This window comes from Mustela nigripes, chromosome X (genome assembly GCF_022355385.1).
Source record: "Mustela nigripes isolate SB6536 chromosome X, MUSNIG.SB6536, whole genome shotgun sequence".
Classification (NCBI taxonomy): domain Eukaryota; kingdom Metazoa; phylum Chordata; class Mammalia; order Carnivora; family Mustelidae; genus Mustela; species Mustela nigripes.
In genome coordinates, this window is record NC_081575.1 from 36,764,851 (window position 1) to 36,783,619 (window position 18,769).

Genomic DNA, 18,769 nt, shown 5'->3' on the forward strand with positions numbered 1-18,769 from the left:
AAAAATAAGAAGGGATAGATGATCCTTTGATGGAACATAACTTCGTCATTTGCTTATCTGGGTATTTGGATTTGTTTATTTTTCACATTTTACAAGGAGGTAGCTCCCAATAGGCCTGAGGATTGGATTTATGATAACAGTTTAGGAGCTTAGGTGAAATTAATAAAACCAAACTTCAAAATATGTTGAAATGAAAGAGTTTGAAGTCTAGATATTTTTAAAAAGATTTATTTACTATTAGAGAGAGAGAGAGAGAGAGAGCACATGAGCAATGGAAGGGGCAGAGGGAGAGGGAGAATCTCTAGAAGGTTCCCTGCTGAGCTGTGGAACACAATGTAGGGCTCCATCTCACAACCCTGAGATCATGATGTGAGCGTCTGACAAGAGTTAGACATTTAACCAACTGAGCCATCCAGGCACCCTTGAAGTCTAGCTCTTTTAAAGATATTGACAATTTCCCTTTAGAAAGTGATCCTTTCAACTCTGAATATCTCAGAGACATGAAGCTCATTGCTTCTTAGAGTCTTATGAAAATGCGTACACATAACCTATTCATCTATCATCATTTTTATGTGAGTCAGGCAATCCAAAAGTATAAAGAGAATGTGTGAAAGTCCTTTCTCTTTATGACAAAGAATACAGACCACATATTCAACAAAGGATTACTTTCTAAAATATATCATATCAACGTTTCTTAAAAAGAACAAAGAATCCACTAGGAAAATGGGCAAAGTAAATAAACAGGTAATTAACTGATTAATTAAAAATGGCCAAAATTCTCATTCACTCAATCTTTATAGTCTCAGGGCAATGCAAATTAAAGCAGCAATTATATATTATTTTTACCCATCAGACTAGTAAAAATCTAAAGGACTCATGAACATGTTACAGAAAGTATAAGAAAACAACACTCTTAAACACAGTGGATGGGAGTAAACATTTACAAAGCCTTTTGGGTATGAACAATTGGCAGAATATATCAAAACAGAAAATACATATAATCAAAGACCCAGTGATTATCCTTCTAAGAATCTAATGATATATATACAAAGATGCTTATTATAGTATTGTATGTAACTGCAAAAATTTGAGGCAATGAAACTATCCACCAATAAATGACTATTTCGAAAACTATAATATACCCATACTAGAGAATACCATGCAGCTATTAAAAAGGAATGCAGTGGCAATGTATAGACCCACACAGAAAAACCTCCAAATGGTGCAAAAGCAGACTGTGGAAAAATGGAGATTATGTGAACTTATTTAAGAATAGATTTATTTCAGGACACCTGGGTGGCTCAGTGGGTTAAGGCCTCTGCCTTCAGCTCAGGTCATGATCCCAGGATCCTGGGATCAAGCCCCGCATGGGGCTTTTTGCTCAGCAGGGAGCCTGCTTCCCCCTCTCTCTCCGCCTGCCTCTCTGCCTACTTGTGATTTCTGTCTGTCAAATAAATAAATAAATTTTTTTTTAAAAGAATAGATATATTTCTTTCTGCCTCCATCTCTACATGTAAATCAAGGTTTCTCAACCTTGGTACTGTTGACATTTGGGGTCAGATGATTGTTTTTTGTGTTTCTGTTTTTAGATTTTATTTATTCATTTTAGAGAGTGGGAATGCATGAGTATGTGAGTGGGGAGGGGCAAAGGGTGAGAGAGAGAATCTGAGACAAAATCTTGTTGAAGAAGGCCTTCCTTACCTGAAGATGATCAAAACATTCTTCTCTATTTATTCAAACATTCTTATTATTTTTTCCTTTTATCTACATCTCTATTTTGTGAGTTAGTTGTGAGCTACAGTAAAGTATATTTTTTTGAAAGGGATAGGCAAGGTCTCATCCCAATGTATAAAATAATTAATTCTTTCCCCATTGATTAGAAGTGTCATTTTGACTCTCAATTCATCTATGATCTGTGTTCCATGGATTTATTTCTGCCTGGCATAATACCATTCTTGGCACAATACTACTATGTTTTAAATGTTATAGTTTATTTTGATGTCTGATGTTGTAAATCTCCACTGTCCCCCCCCAAGATATCATGCACTATTCTTATATATTTTGTCTTTAGAAACAGACTGTCAATTTTCATAAAAGTGCTACTGAGAATATGTGAAAATTCAAGGCATTTGGACTGCCTTGAATTATATCTCTACATTTAAGGAGAAATGACATTTTAAAAACATTTTGAAAATGAAAATATCTTTTATTTTCTTCAGGAAAGACTTATATAGTTTTCGCCAACTAGGTCCAAGACATTTTTTATAGATTTATTTCTAGATATCTCATAATTTTTCTTGCTCTTATGAATAGAATATTTTTTTCTCTAAATTTTTAATATTAATTTGATTATTGCTAGAGTATAAGAAAACTATTATTTTGTATGTTGATTTTGTATGTGGCCATCTTGCTAAACTATCTTATTGGAGCACATGGATTTTTGTTCATTTTCTGCAATTTTCTGAGTAGGCAATCATCCATTATGAGAATAGCAATGATTTAGCCCTGTGAGGGTCAGTATTGCAGCCAATGAGGTTTATCCAAGGCACAATTATTGCTAATTGAAAATGGTGATAATTTTTTCTTCTATTTTGCAAAATTTATACCTCATTTTTTGTTCTTACTGTGAGCTCATTACTTTGTAATGCTGCATGATTAAAAGTTCCTTTGAGTCAAAACCTTTCTAGATTCCAGCTCAGTGTTCTAGAGCTAAACAGAAAAAGGTAAATCATTTTCTATAAGACAAGCCTTCAAATATTTAAATATGTTTATCACATCCTCTCTTTTCCAGGATAAGCACCTCTATCATCTTCAATATATATGCTTTTCCCATCCTGACTCATCTCTTTCCAAATGCACTCTCTTTTGTAGATGTCCCTCTCAAAACATGGTGCCCAGAGTGGAAGGGAGTTCAGATGTTGTCTGACCAATGCAGACTAATTTGCATATAAAACTCCTCTCGATGTCCTGTAAAATTACAATGTTAGAGCTACATGGTTTTAACATATTATTTTTTGCAATGGAATCCTTTTTTTTTTTTTTTAATTTGAGGGAGAGCATAAGAAAGGAGAGAGGCAGAGGGAGAAGCAGACTCCCCCTTGAGCATGGAGCCCAATGTGGGGCTCAATCCCAGGACCCTAGGATCATGACCCAAGGTGAAGGCAGAAGCATGATCAACTGAGTCACACAGGTGCCCCTGTAATGATTTCTTTCGCAAATGAAATCTTAGCCAGAATCCTAATTCTTAAAACACTTAAAAGTGGAGTTTCTCTTATGGAAAGGAGGGTGGGAGGTCATAGAAACTTCATGTCAGCTTTCTTCTTATTCCCCAAGGTAGCCCAAGAAGCATCCCAAGGATCTGAAAAGTATAGTTGGAAAACCATGAATTGAGTCTGATTTCTTCAGAGGGCAGTGTGGCCTAGAGAGGCAAAGTGACTTGCTGAGGTCACACAGTGACTTAGTGAAATAGATAGAACTAAACTCAAGTCTCTTAACTCCCATTCCAGAGATCTTTTCACTATGTCACTCTATTCCTCACTATTAACTCTCACACCTTAATGACTCATATTAGCCTTGGAATCAACGAAAATCCTAGGGCTGCTGTTAATACTCATCTTGCTCCATCATATATAATTGATTTTCAGAAATCTAAATGTGGAACTTGACATTTATTAAGTGCATTAAATATAATCTCTCCTGGAACACAAAGGAACATTAGAAATCTTTGCTTTTGGCCCATAAGTCCTGCCTTTATAAAAAAAAAAAACTTTCTAAAACTTTTTTTAATGATTTTATTTTCAAGTAATCTCTACACCCAACATGGCACTTGAGCTCACAACCCCAGATGGAGTCACATGGTCTACCGACTGAACCATCCAGGTGCCCCAGAAAACTTTCTAAAATCTTGATTCTGTCATTTAGCATCATTTGATTTCGTTTGGCAGGGCTAGTCAAGTAAAGCTACAATTCATTTCACTGACATTAAACTCCCAGTTCTTCAATTTGGCAATAAATGCATAATCAAAACCTAACTTCAAAAACTTCAGCCTTATATTTTATGGCATTTCTGCTCCTTTACCTGGAGAACTCATGCTCATCCATTGAGACCCAATTTTTGAGGCCATTTCTAATGTCACCTTCTCTGTGAAGTGTTATTATGCCCTCATATCCTCCTCTTTGAAACAGAATTGATGGGTCCCATGTTTATAATATACTAGAATTTTAATGACTAGCATACTTCAGTATTTTATGAATTCTTAAAGGGTCTTATGTATTACCTGCATCTCCAGACAGTGAGCCTGGGATGGCTGGACTACGGTGACTGCCTACTGAGAAGGATTGCACAGCAGGGAGGAACTCAGCACTAGTGTGTTGTGAGGGGTCAATGAGTTCTGCCATGGACTCAGAAAGGAAGTATTTTGCTAACCCTGGCCCAGGGCATAGTCAGTACACAAAATATGTTTTTGAAACTATATTTTTATATCCCCCACAGATATCTAGATGTTTTATCAAAAGAAAAGGTAGCTGGGCATTTGTGTCTAGTGAACCTAATTTCTCCTGAGTGCTCACAAACAATATTCTAATAGTCCTTTTGCAGTATTTTTCTGGGTATCAGCATCAAGTTAATTATTGGTTTATATTTTCTGAGATAAACTTCTTTTCCTTTTCAAAAAGTAGGACAACATTTTCTTGTCTTTAGCCTTCTGGCGCCTCTTCCATTTTCCAAGAACTTTCCAGGTGGTGGTGACTCATTTGGAGAAAACGGCCCCATTCACTCAGACCTTTCAACAGCATTGTTTGTCATGGTCAGGGGCCATGACTAGGAGAGCTGTTTCTTGGAAAAAGTATATTTGAATTGGGCAAATCAGAGGCTTAAGTCAGGATGGCCAATAAATGTGTTATTGACAGAGGCCTGGCCTAGAACGACAGCCAAGTCTAGGGAGGCAGTTTTCTCTGAACTATGGCCCAGCAAGCATTTCAGATGGCTCTCCCTGTCTCTCTTCCCTTCCCCTTCTTTTGGCTTCATGTTCTCCTCTTGCTGTAGTTTGTCTACTCTGAGCTGAAGTTGGATGGCTAAAGCATAACCTCAGCACAAAAATGACCAGAAGAATGCACATCTGCCCTTGAGTTCCGGATGAGGGCCTAGGTCAGTAACTGTTAATGACAGAGATAATAAGCAAAACAGGAAACAATTTCAAGAAATTGAAGATATTAGGTTAATCACAGATGTACCTTAAGCTGTATGTATGTGAAAGAGAGAGATCAGCTTTGGAGACACACACACACACACACACACAAATACAGTAAAATGGCGATTCGTTAGCATGCTAAAAAGAAATAAATGTTCTGTGAACCTCCTAGATGCCCAGTCCTGTGCTAGCCTGGGAGGGTGCAAAAACACGATCCTAAAGATGTTGCAATAACATGATGATTTTTTTCTACCTTGATAGGGGAATAGCAAACAGTCAGGGGTTGATGTTTAGCTGTTTTTTCCCCCAAATCTTTGCTTGAACAAAATTTGGAACCAAAGTACAAGTGAATTTTTGAAAAGGTTAACCTTTAGTGACTGGAAAATGAAATTCATCCAAATGCTGTGTTCCAACCATGTACTAAATGACCCTTGATCCACTGTAAATGTGGAAAAAATGGGATTCAAGTGACCGTAGCTTGTCTCCCGAACCCCATGCTGGAGCTTGCTTTGTGGAAGCTGCAACAAGCCTGGTCTTCATTGGGTTCTTGTCCCCTCTGTGTGGATCTTACCACTTATTTGAGTAAGAGGGACAGTGAGAAGTGGACCCTCAGCCCTCCAAGGGGTTGTCCTGTTGCTGTCAACCATTGAAAGTCTGATTCCTGAACCCAGCAGCCCATGCAAGGGATGACTGTAAACAGGGGCTGCTTTGCTCTCAGTGGAAAGGTTTGAGTTGAGCTCCTTCCAGGCGATCACACTGGCTGCCATTTTATACAGTCTATTTCTGTCTTCCTGTACACATCCCTCAATTTGCATTCCTGCTTAAACTTGCCACTAGTCCTGCCTCTCTGTGTGGGAGGTGGAATGGATTTAAGAGGGGAAAAAGAAAGGACTTTTTGTGAGGAGGGGGAGAATATAGAAGTTTCACTAGCTGTTCCTCCTGGATGTCTTCAGAGAACGATTTTGTCTCCTGGCCTCCTTGAGAGTTGCCAGAGAAGCTCTCTTTCTCACAGGAATCATCCTAACTTCCTTGTGTATTTGACTTTTAGATGCATTTGAACCAATTTGGCTCATTAAACAAAGTGATTTGAATAATGGGAAGGTGAACTAAAAGAAAGTGGAAATGGAATGTTAAAGATGGTTTACATGAAGAGAGTACTTTGAAAAGATCATGAAAGGCTATCAGGCATCCTTTATCAAATGTTAAGGGATAGGAGATGTCTGCTATTAGAGCTTTATTTCTTAGGGTTCAGTTATAGTCATCTCTAGGCATTACCTACAACCTTGGGCAGGATGCAGATTAAGCTATGAATATTCTAGCATCTAGAAATTAGTTTTCAGAAATGGGCAATCAACTCATCCTTTCCCAGCAACCAGTTGGACTGGTTGTCAGTATATTGGACTTGGATTATTTCCCCCATTCTTAAGGGAAACTAATTTAATTGTGTAAGTTTTCAATCTTAACAGGCTCAAAAAACAATTGCTGTGATTCAAAACTTGGAACTGTGAGGCAGTTTAGAAGCTTGTGTAAACAAGGTCCCAAAGTCAACTTTTCAGACCATTAAATGTAGGTCAGAGGCAAGTAAAGAATTAAACTGTGACAGAAGGAACTCAACCAAGGAGTTTCCACCAGACTGACAGCTCCTCGAGGACAAGAGCTGTGTCTTATTCCCTGTTACCCAACGGTTACCATGGTGGCTAAATTCTCATAACCACTCAGTGAATGCTGTTCAATGAGTAATTGATTGAGAAAAACTTTGTGACTAAAAGATCGATTCTGGAATTCATTACCAAATCATGTTAGGGAGTCCTTTGCTGTAGAGATTTTATAAAAGGAGATAGGTACAGCTACGCTTAGGATGTAGAAGTAAAGTGTTTTGTAGGAACAGAGAAAAACAGTAGACTTTCCTTTTAGTCCTTGGGTGCTATGAAACACAATGAAGATAGTTCACATGAGATTCTCTGTCTCTCTCTCTATCTCTGGCTCTTTCTCCCTCACTCCTGTGCATCTCTACCTCTTTGTCCTTGTCTTTGTCAAAACCCGATTTACTTTACCACCTTTGTATGGTCCCTCCTTACCCACCTCCATTTCCCCTTAGGTCACACATCTTTTGGAAAATAATTATAATAATTTGCATTCACAGAACACTAATGCTTTTCAACACACTTTTATATGCACTATTGTTTTGTTCCAAGTTGAAAAAAAAATACAGCTATAGTAATATGAGTTCCATTTAAAAGAGGAATAAAGTGTGGGTGACTTGTGCATGATCACATAGCAATGTGTGACTGAACCAGGACAAGGAGCTAGTCCCTTTGCACCAATATCACCCTGAGTCTCAAAATTCAGAAGTAAAAGTTTGTTAGCAATACAGCAGTTACTCCTACTTGCCTCCATGGCTATAATCCTCATACTTTGTGTTGTTGTTCCAAATTCTTTTCTTATACTCCTTTGTATGCATATGAGACTGACACTTGGGAAAGGACCAAATCAGACATTATCTCAACTATGGGTCTCAGTTTATCCTCAGTGTTTATTGTTTTTTTTTCCCCCAACATGAAGTACATGCTTGATGAGATTAAAAACAACATTGTGTAGTACGTCTTTCTGTCTCTCCTTAAGCCAACTGACACAGAAGTCTTCTGAAATATGCTTCATCAGAAAGCACCTTCTCCATCTTTCTCTTACAGCTTTTTTTGACAGTCACAGAAGGAGTACCTCTTATACTAGTTGATAGTTCATTGAGTCTTTCCCTTCCTGGGACTGGCAACTTTCTCACACAGATTTAAGAGGCAACTGGTCTAGGGTAATTACCAGCCCAAACTCCATTTGGTGTCCCAGAATGGAATGAGTAAAGCAGTGTTGTACTGAGTACTGAAACCATGGATGAAGTTGGACCTCAGAGCCTGGGAAAGATGCCAGGACTAGAAGAGCCAAGGGCTTTGCAAAACCCAGAGGTCTAGGAAGGCTGTGAGTTATTAACCAGCCAAGCAGTTAGGAACCAGGAAATAAGCTTCTTAGTGGGGTTAAAGTAAGGTGAAAGGTCAAAAACTCAATAGCAATGGACAATGGTAACAACAATAAACCATCCTGAGAAATGAGATGAATTCTGCTTTAGCCCAATAGCCTGCTGACATTGAGCTGGCTCTAGAGAGTTGCCAGTCTACCATCCACAGGTGGAAGCAAGGGGACCATATTTACAGCTGGGGAGTGGAGAATGTTATGGTTGTAGCAAAGGTAACATCTTGACAGTTGACAGATGCCCTAGAGCAGGGTTTCTCCAGCCTGGTGCTATTGATGTTTTGGCCCAGATCTTTCTTTAGTTCTTTGTTGTGTGGCTCTGTTCTGTGCATTGTAAGACATTTAGCAGCAAGTCTGGTCTCTACCCACCAGATGTCAGTAATACCTCCACCACCAGGTTGTGGCAACCCAAAATGTCTCCAGATATTACCCAATGTCTTTAGGGGAGTTAGAGGGAGGCAAAATGGCCCTGGGCTGAGAACTGCTCTGGAATCTATGGATTGTGAAAGCTCATTGGTCTTGAACTTTCTAGGATTCACTGGCTTCTAATTATACTTAGAACAAGGAATTTAAGGTTGCAGGCAGAGGCATCTACAATTCCATCCTTCCCCAATGTCCTTTCACATCTAATGCCTGACTCAGCTCTTCCATTAAGCACTATGTAGTTCCTAAGAACCCTGAACCCTCAGAATTTTCCTCTAGTCTTATTTAATTGCAAACTTAAGGATAGACAGCTCCTGGTTTTCCTTCTTGGTTTGCATGCAAATTGGGCTAAGTTTGAAAACACGTTTTTATTTTTTGCAATAGAATTCAAAAGGCATGGTACGTTTCTGTTTTCTTATTTGCCTTGGGCTTTTACTTCTTCATTTCCATTTGTTTCTGACTTTCAAGCTATGGCATCCTCTTCAGTTAAAGTCCGTAGCTGATGAGGTAGGACACCCAGAGGCTAGAAACAAAGGAGAGAGGATGGGGGAAGAACTGAGTCTAGGAATCTCTGCTCTGGATAATAGTTGCGAGAATATTGTACCCACTTATTTATCTTCCAACTCAGCCTGTTTTCTTACCACCACATCATACTGACCCTTTTTTCAAAATGTGAAGAAGCAGTCCATGAAGTTTTGTTCCTCATTGTATCCCTTGTGGTGGATTTTCACATCTATCAGTAGTAGGAGTCTTATAAAGGCCTGTCAGAGCAGCTTTGTGGACTGAAACATGACACAGAAAAGACCATAGGGCATAGTGCAAATAACCATAGATCAGGAGTCCAAATCCACGTTCTATTCCCTGTCTTCCTCTTTATTGACATTTGAGCTTGCAAATTACCTTGCCTTGGCTGAGCTTCAGGTTCCTCATATGTAGGCTGGAACCACCCATTTGCTTACATGGTAATTTTACAGTTCAGATGAGACAGTGAGGTGAAAGCAGCATGAAACATGTAAAAGCTTTTACATATGCAAAATGGTTTCATCATTGCTTAATTGCAGTTCACACCTCTTCATTTATTCTTGCCCAGATGTTACAGGAACCCACTGGGTGGATGGCACATTCAAGGCCATGATAACAGTTCCTTTCTCTTGCCTGCAGTGAGATACCTCCTCCCCAGGCCTTTCTCTTCAGATTTGCTCTCTACTTTCTACCCTGCCCTGTCCTGCTCCATGCCCTAGGAAGCTGACCCATGTCAACAGGCTCCCTTGTCTTCTGAATTCCGGTTGTGTTTAGCTCATGGGGAACACTGGCAGATAGGAGAAAAATAACATTAAGCTATTTATTCCCTGGCCCCTTGCCTAAAAAGTTGTTGGGCGTCTTTTGACTGAAGGTCATAGCTCCAATCAGGGAGTTCTTTTCATATCATTTTTATGCTCTCTCCTTTCTCTGGGTTCTGGTAACTTCCACCTCCCCTCTCTCTCTCTCAGGAATAAGGGTGATAATGGACCCCACTGTTACTAATCCTGGGATACTGCTGTATCCCCTGTGGCTTCTTTGTACCCTGCCCATACTTTTGTAAGCAATTCCCTTTGTTAAACTACTCGGTTTATCCACTCTGAATGTGACATGGATTTCTTACTGGGACCCTGCCTGGGACACCCAACCAATCTCTTTCTTTTCTTCTCCCCTGATTTTTTTTTTTTAGTACTAAAATCTAGTCTGATAAAGGAGGGACATTATATAAGGAGTGCAGTAGGTTTATGGCCATTAGCATTCGGGGCAGCCATATTGAGAATCAGCTCCTAAGTCACCAGGTTAGAACATTTGCAACTGAGCTATATATTCCTTACCAGTTGGGTAGTCCATGCTCTTGTTCTTGCTCCAACCAACCACTGAGGCACATTTAGAGGCCATGACTCTTATGTCTACTCTCTCCCACAAAGTTCATATCCTTGCTAAATTCCAGCATCCTGGGAGGCAACCATCTGATGCACACTCCAGTCCCTGGTTTGCTGTAAATCAGTTTGCACCCCTTTGCTTCCCTTGGACTTAGTTTGCAGAGAATGAGCTTATATCCTTTTGCTTCCCTTGGACTGGAGTCTCAGGAAGCCTGGGAAGGGGGGGTACAGTTAAGCCTCTGGGATTCCACCACAGCTGCCAGCATTCGGGCCCTGGTGTCTCTGCTCATTAACTGTGTCCAACTTGGAATGTTGCAGAAACTGTCAGAGCTAGAAGAGACCTCGGAAATCAACTAGTCCAGGGGTTCTTAGGATCTATAGATGGGCTTCAGGGAAATATTTAAGCCCTGAAATGATATGAAAAATTAGCTATCTATCTACATATATGCATTTTTCTGAGAAGATCGATAGCTTTTATCAAATTCTCCAAAGGGCTTGTAACACAAAAAAGAAGTCACAGACCTCAAAAGGTTCCAGAGCAGCACCCTCACCTTAACAGCAGGGGAAACTCGGACCCAGAGAGAAAGCAAATTATCTGATTCCACAGTGAGTCAAAGGCAGGATTTCACCCAGGATCTAATAAGATATTAACTTCTTTTTTGAAACAAACTTTTCCTTTCTCTACTGAATTCCAAAGCCATATTCCCACTGTACTTCATGCATAGCAGACACCAGATAACTTGTTAAATGCAACTGATCATTGCAATGGGCTCTACAAGTAAACTCTCTTATTTTAATTGACCCTGCTGAACAGAATCTGGACTTGTGTGGGCTCAGGGCCAACCTTAGAGCTTAGTGGTGCCAAGGGATCAAGCAGGGTTTTTCCACCCCAGTTCTCTCTGATGAATGGAGTTCTGTCTCGTCCCTGTTTCTCTGAGCCAACTTGTCCCCAGGGCCCTGTGGAAGGGCAGGTGTCGGTCCTGGGCATGGACTCAGCAGCCCAACTCCAGTGCCTCTGCAGCTGTTCTCATCCCTACGAGGGCCCCAGTGGGAGCTGACACAGAGACTCTTGGAAAATGGCAAAGAAAAGCTAAGGAAAAAACACCCTTGAGCATTGAGGGGTTGCCAGGCTTCCAGGGGAGCTGGCACTGCCTAGCTCAGGTTATTAAATCACAACCATCTTCTGGAAAATAGAATAGAAAGTCTTGCTCCTTCCCATCCCCCCTTCTATGCTCTCCCCTCCCCAGGGCATAGATATTTTCATACTACCCAGAGTGCCCTACTGGATTTCCCTACCCAGGTCTCCTCACCTAGGAAATAAATGTTTTTGCTGTGTAACTTAGGTAACCCATGTGTCAGAGTGAAAGAAGGAGTCCTGAGGCCTAGTATCAACTCTGTACTAACCAGCCCTGAGGTCTTGCGCAAGTCATTTAACCTTGATGGGCTTTCATGCTTCGTTAATTTAAAAAAAAATGGGGCTAATGAACCAAATGAGGTAATGGAGGTGAGATCATTTGACAAATGCAAAACAACAAAAGGTCATTATGACCTTTGGCCATTCAGAGATAAGTTGTTTTTAAAGGCAGAAAGAATCATCTGGAGAACTGATAGCCCAGCGGAGATCTGGATTTCAGTTTTGCCAGGGAAATTCCAGAAGGAAGGTGGAAGGAGAGTCACCTTCCAATGGCTCTGCGAAATCTGTTGACAGAAACTCAATCTATTCCTGAAGTTTTACGTGCTATTATACATTCCAGAGACCGATGAGAAGAGCTTCTAAGGACCAGTCACTCTTCACCAGACGAGGAAAAGAATAGCCAAGTCAGGTCTAGTGCTAGGGGATCAGAGGGAGTTAGCCTCACTGTGACGTGACATAGAAATAGGTAGACCAGCTTGCAGAGGGGCATAGAATTCCCAGAGGGTGGTGCAAGACAGTGGGAACAGAATATCCATCTCTCCCCCCACAAGCATCCAGTGGACACTGTTTCCTAAGGCCCTCGGGATGGGTCACATGTTAAAGCTAAGCAAGACAAAGGAAATCAGAGATATGGTCAGTGGCTTCAAGAAGTAGATGCTTTGAAGGATGAAAGAGTGAGATAGGACAAAACTCATAGGGCAACTAAAGTGCTTAATAAATTGTCTTTAGTTGGGGCAGCAGCTTGACAGCTCATTGTTTTATACATATAACTAGAAAGCATTCAGGGATTTTTGGGTGTATTACATTACTAAGGGTTTTTAATTGTGGTAAAATATAGATTACAAAGATTCACCATTTAACCATTTTATATGTGTAATTCAGTGGGATGAATTATACTCACAGTGTTGTTCAACAATCACTACTCACCAGTTCAAGAACTTTTTCATCACCCTTGACAAAAATTATGTAAGTATGAAGTAATAACTACCCAGTCACCCTTTCCCTTAGCTTCTGGGAACTTCTAGTTTACTTTGCATCTCAATGATTTTGTCTCTTCTAGATATCTCATGTAAGTAGAATCAAACAGTGTTTGTCCTTTTGTGTCTGGGTTATTTCATTTGGCATAATGTTTGCAAGGTCCAGGCCACATGTATCAGAGGCATTCCTTTTGTGGTTGGATTGTATGAGTACTGTGTGATTCCTTTGTAAGTATTTAGTTTATCCATCCCTCCATTGCTGGACACTTGGATTGTTTCTACCTTTGGGCTATTGTAAATAATGCTCTAATGAACATGGCATACAAGGATCTATTCAGTTCACTGCTTTAAATTTTTTTTTTTTGTATATACCTAGAAGTGGAAGTGCTGGGTCTTATGTTGTGATAATGCTATTTATACGAAATATATATATTTGGTCTTTGTCCTGTTTCTCTCAAAGAGTGCCTAAAAATTACTTTAGATATTAAATATAATATAATATTAGATACCGTAAATATCCTAAGGGATGAGTGACAAATGTGTCTTTTCTTATGTTAATGAGGAGACTTTGGGAAACCACCTAAGGATATGGGCTGGTTGAGGAGAGAATCAACCCAGTGATTTGTAGTGGAAATTTTAGTCCCACCCCCGATCTCTGGAGAGGGGAGAGGGGCTGGATATTGAATGGATCACCAATGGCCAATGATGTAATCAATCATGCCTGTGTAAAGAAGCCTCCATAAAAAAACAAAAAAAGAAAATTTTAGGAGAGCTTCTCCCTTGGTGAACACACAGAGAGGCAGGGAGAGCGACACACTCAGAAGGCTTGGAAGCTATGTGTCCTTTCCCCATTCCTTGCCCTAAGCATCTCTAAGGAAGTGCAAGCTAATAAGAGAAGGCAAAATATTCAGTCCCTTGGCTATGACTATATATAATAGATAAACTAAAAGTAAAAGACGAAAGTGTGTCACACCATGATGCTTGGCCAAATGCAGATTTCTGTGAGTCTGAGCTTGGGCCACTAGCCTCAAAGCTGCTGCCACCCCTGCAAAGTAAACATTGTGCAGGGGCCACAGAAAGTCCTTTTAAGATCTCTGATCACCAAGAAGGTAGTCAATGTGGGGGAAGGACCAAACAAATAAACTACTGGAACCAGGGAGTGTAGTGTGAAGGAATTGTTTCATTTTGTGGATCATTCATTTTGTCTCATCAGCTTCCTTGAGGAGCTTTTATTGAAATGGATTATGAGAGTGACTAATTTAGGGTCTGTGTCTTTGGGTGTGAATGCTGCAGAGTGGAACAGCCTTCCTTTGAGAGTTTGCAGCACAAAGCTTGTTCTAACACAGGTCTGGAGTTCAAATCTATGGTCTTCATGTCACGAGGGAAAGCACTACTGAGAAAGGTGGCCCCATATTGTTAGTGCCTCTTGGCACCTGGCAGAAGCAAATTTACATCTTTTTTGGAGGAAAGCAACCCAAATCTAGACCCCTCAATATTCCTTAAGACCTAGTTCAACCAAATAGCTCACGATAAGAAAAAAAAAAAATGTATCTATCAAACATATAAGAAAACAAGCCACCACAAGGGAGAGTTAGCTCAAACAACAGTTTTGGATTCCCAAGGACTTTAGATACTAGAATTAATCAGATAGAGGACATAAAACAACTCCAGATGGATTGTTTCAAGAAACAAAACATGTAATCAAAATGGGATAAGAAAGAGATTATTAGCTATGACCAGGCAAATTTTGGGGAAAAATTAAATAGAATTCAGTGAGTGGGCCAAACAGCAAATTAAACACATCTGAAGAGAGAAAGAGTGAACTGGCAGATATGAAGATTTTTTTTTCCCAGAATGGAATACTGAGAGATAAGAAGGTGGAAAATATAAAGGTGAGGTTGAGGCATGAAAGAAAGACTAGGAGGGCCTACCACATGCTGGATTTGGACATGACCCTGGGGGATGATCTAATATGTAACAAGGAATGGTGAGCAAATAAACTGGTAAATATGTAGGTAAATCTGAACAGTATTAACTGTATAAAGTCACACAATAATGACTAATTTGTGGAGTGAAATAAAAGAACTAAGAGTGGGCACCTGTGTGGCTCAGTGGGTTAAGCCGCTGCCTTTGGCGCAGGTCATGGTCTCAGGGTCCTGGGATCGAGTCCCACATCGGGCTCTCTGCTCAGCGGGGAGCCTGCTTCCCTTCCTCTCTCTCTGCCTGCCTCTCTGCCTACTTGTGATCTCTCTCTGTCAAATAAATAAATAAAATCTTTAAAAAAAATAAAAGAACTAAGAGTCTAAGCAACAACAGCACATAAATTGAGGGTTGCACAGACTTATATACGTGATTCTTTAGATCTGATTGTCAAGAGGCAGCTAGCTCTGTGAACATCCTGGAAGATATTCCATTCTCCAGGTACAGGGAGCTTTCAGAGTGAAGGCCCAGGAGGAGGAAAGGTCTTGATATGTTTGAGTGGCAGAAAGCAGGTAGTCTGACTGGAGCTGGCCAGCATGTTTGGTATAAGACATAGGTATAAAAGTATAGGTATAAATGTATAAAAGTAGAGCCAAGGCCAAAAGCTCAGAGTTTATTCTCTTTAAAATGGACAGGCTGAAGGATTTTAAACAGAAGAGTGATATGACTGATTAAAATTATGAAGTACAGGGGTGCCTGGGTGGCTTAGTCTTTAAGTGTCTGTCTTCGTCTTAGGTCATGGTCCCAGCACCCTGGGATCAAACCCCACATTGGGCTCCCTCTTCAGTGGGGAAGCCTGCCTGCTTCTCCCTCTCCCACTCTCCCTGCTTGTGTTCCCTCTCTCGCTGTCTCTCTCTCTCTCTCTCACTCTGTGTCAAATAAATAAATAAGTAATCTTTTTTAAATGAATTTTTTAAAAGTTTTTTTTTTTATTTATTTGACAGATCACAAGTAGGCAGAGAGGCAGGCAGAGAGAGAGGAGGAAGCAGGCTCCCCGCTGAGCAGAGAGCCCGATGTGGGGCTCGACCCCAGGACCCTGGGATCACGACCTGAGCCGAAGGCATAGGCTTTAACCCACTGAGCCACCCAGGCGCCCCAAATAATCTTTTTTAAAAAATATTTAAAATTTGTCAGAGAGAGAGAGAGAGAGGAGCACAGGCAGACAGAATGGCAGACAGAGGCAGAAGGAGAAGCAGGCTCCCTGCTGAACAAGGAGCTCGATGTGGGACTCGATCCCAGGATGCTGGGATCATGACCTGAGCCAAAGTCAGTCTCTTAACCAACTGAGCCACCCAGATGTCCCAATAAATAATCTTTTAAAAAATAAGAGCAAAATAAAATTGTGAAGTACAGTCTTGGCCATGGTAGGGAGAGCCATATGAGTGTATGTGTTTGGGGTTGTGAGGATGTGCTGCTAAGACACCAGTTATGAGGCTATTGTACTAGGCTATTGTACTGGCTATTGTACCAGTTATGGGGCTATTGTACTTAACCCGCTGGACTAGGCCAGTGACAACACGGAGGGGGAAATGTAACCACTAGTAACAAATGACTTTTAAGTTTTAGATTTGGGCAACTGGAGGAATTGTGGTACCATTTAGAGGAGGAGGAGAAATGAGTTTAGTCTTGGACAGACTTAAATTTGGGATGCCCATTCCTCCATCTTGGTTAAGTGGAGCTCTCAAGAAGGCAGTTGAATATGAGTCTTGAGTTCAATGATAAGAAGGGCCTAGTGATATTAATGTGTGAGTCATCAGTATATAGATAGTATGTAAAGCCTCGGGGGCTGGACATGATGACCTAGTAAATAAACGGAAATAAAGAAGAGAGGGGAAGAAAAAGAAGAAAGGATATCTGAGAACTGAGTACTGGGGCTTTCAAAAATGGAGCAGTCTGGAAGAAAAAGAGAATCCAGCAAAGGTGGTTGAGGTGGGAGAAAACCCAGAACGCTGTGGGATCACAGAAGTGGAGAGAGGTAAGTATTTAAGGATGAGGACTTGCTCAACTTATGCCCGGTATTGCTAGGAGGTTGAGTAAGATGAATCCAGAGATGTGACTGTGGGCTCTGACAACATGGAAATCATTGTTGACTTTGACAAGAGCAGCCTTGTAGAGTGAGGGAGATGGAAGCCTGGTCGGATTGGGTCAAGGGGAGAACTGGAAGTGTGGAAGAGAACATAAGATACTATAAATATAGAGGTAATTTGAAAATGGTAAAAATATTTTACAAATGCAAGTGGCATTGTTATTTTGTCACCAGAGATTTTAGGGAAGTTCAAGGCATTGAATAAACATATCTGTGCCAATGGAGGTCCTGCAGAACCAAGGAGCTGTTTACCAAGGCAAAAATGCTGTCATGAGAAACCACAAGTAAGACTTAAAGATAACTATAGGAAAACAACGTTGATAAGAAAGCCACCGTGGTCTCAGAAACATTGTCTCAGCTCACCAAGCCAACCCTATGCCAACCTCTGGAGCCCCACCAGGGCTGCAGGCAGGAAATGTTCCAGAATAAGAATGGTGGTAACTTTTAGAAAAAGCTGCATCTGTAATGTTTACTGAATATTTCATTAACTCATTTTGCAAAGCTTGCCAGCCACTCTCTCCATGCACTGGGCACACTGTTGGCAAGACTGGAGAATCAGTGTGGTTTGTCTTCCTTGCCACAGATTCCCTCTTCTTCACCACTGAGGCCACACCTCTTCCCATAGGCACTCTCTGCCCTTCCCTTCACTCTACATCTCACCAGTAGGCAACTGTATGCTTTGTTTGCAAGGCTGGTGGATGGGTCCAGGCACTTGTGCTTTGGAGAGTTAAAATCTCTGGGACCATAGCTGATGAGATGCAGGTCTTCTTTTCTAGGGCTATTGAGAAAAGACCAGTTCCTGCCTTGATGAAGTTACCTAGAATATCCTTTACTCCTATCTCCATCCACCTGTATTCTACACATCCCTCAAGACTCAGATTCTTTGGAATCTTCTCCTCTGTCACCTTCTTTCCCACTTCTCATGATTAGAATTGTTTTCTTTGTCTTCTGTGCTCCCCTTGATCTTCATGTCTCTGTAATAGGGCTAACAGCCTACCTCATATTCCAATTATTTGTGTGGTTCTGACTTGCTTATTATGCTGGTGACTCCAAAAGCAGGGTACTTTTATTGTCCATGTGTGTATCTCTCACAGAGTTCTTTGCCATAGTAAGAACTTCATGAATGAATATTAGTGGACTTGAACTTTCAGTGAAAATATTTGGCATGTTGAAAGTGAGTTGCATACATATATAAGACCTTACTTCCTGAGATAGCATTTCTTGCTGCATACTTAGATCATGAAATAGAGAATCTACTCTAGAAGACCTAACTTCCAGGGGCACCTGGATGGCTCAGCCAGTTAAGGTGTCCAACTCTTGGTTTCAGCTCAGGTGGTAAGCTCAGGGTCGTGATCTCTGGATCATGAGATTGAGTCCTGTGTTTGGTTCTGTGCTCAGTGGAGAGTCTGCTTAAGATTCGCTCTCTCCCTCTCTCCCTCTGTCCCACACCCCAACCTCAAAATAAATAAATTTGTCTTTAAGAACTAACTGCCAGTATCTGGATATGTGGAGAGTCTAATCAAGCTGAAAATTGAGTTACAGAGTGAATTTGTCTTTTGCAGCTAATATGCCTGCCAGTCTTTCTTTCTTTTTTTTTTCTTTAAATGAAGAACACTTGAATTAATGGTTCCATGTTAGTATGGGTTGATTTTATTGATTTTGTGCTGACAGTTGATTAATTACAAATACAGGCATCATGCTTTTTTGTTCTTGTCCCTGACTTAAAAACGCAGGTGTGACTCATGCAAAAGCTGATGTCACAAAGACCCTTGATTTCT

The 18,769-nt window shown here is 40.7% G+C and overlaps 1 protein-coding gene and 1 non-coding gene across 4 annotated transcripts in view; both read left to right on the plus strand.

Annotated features, from left to right (window-relative positions):
- DCX (doublecortin) overlaps window positions 1-18,769 on the plus strand; it is a 107,002-nt gene that overhangs the window by 49,273 nt on the left and 38,960 nt on the right. The window lies entirely within an intron of this gene.
- On the plus strand, window positions 2,502-2,645 carry LOC132007884 (U4 spliceosomal RNA). The gene has a single exon (XR_009401444.1). It is a non-coding gene; the product is annotated as a U4 spliceosomal RNA (small nuclear RNA).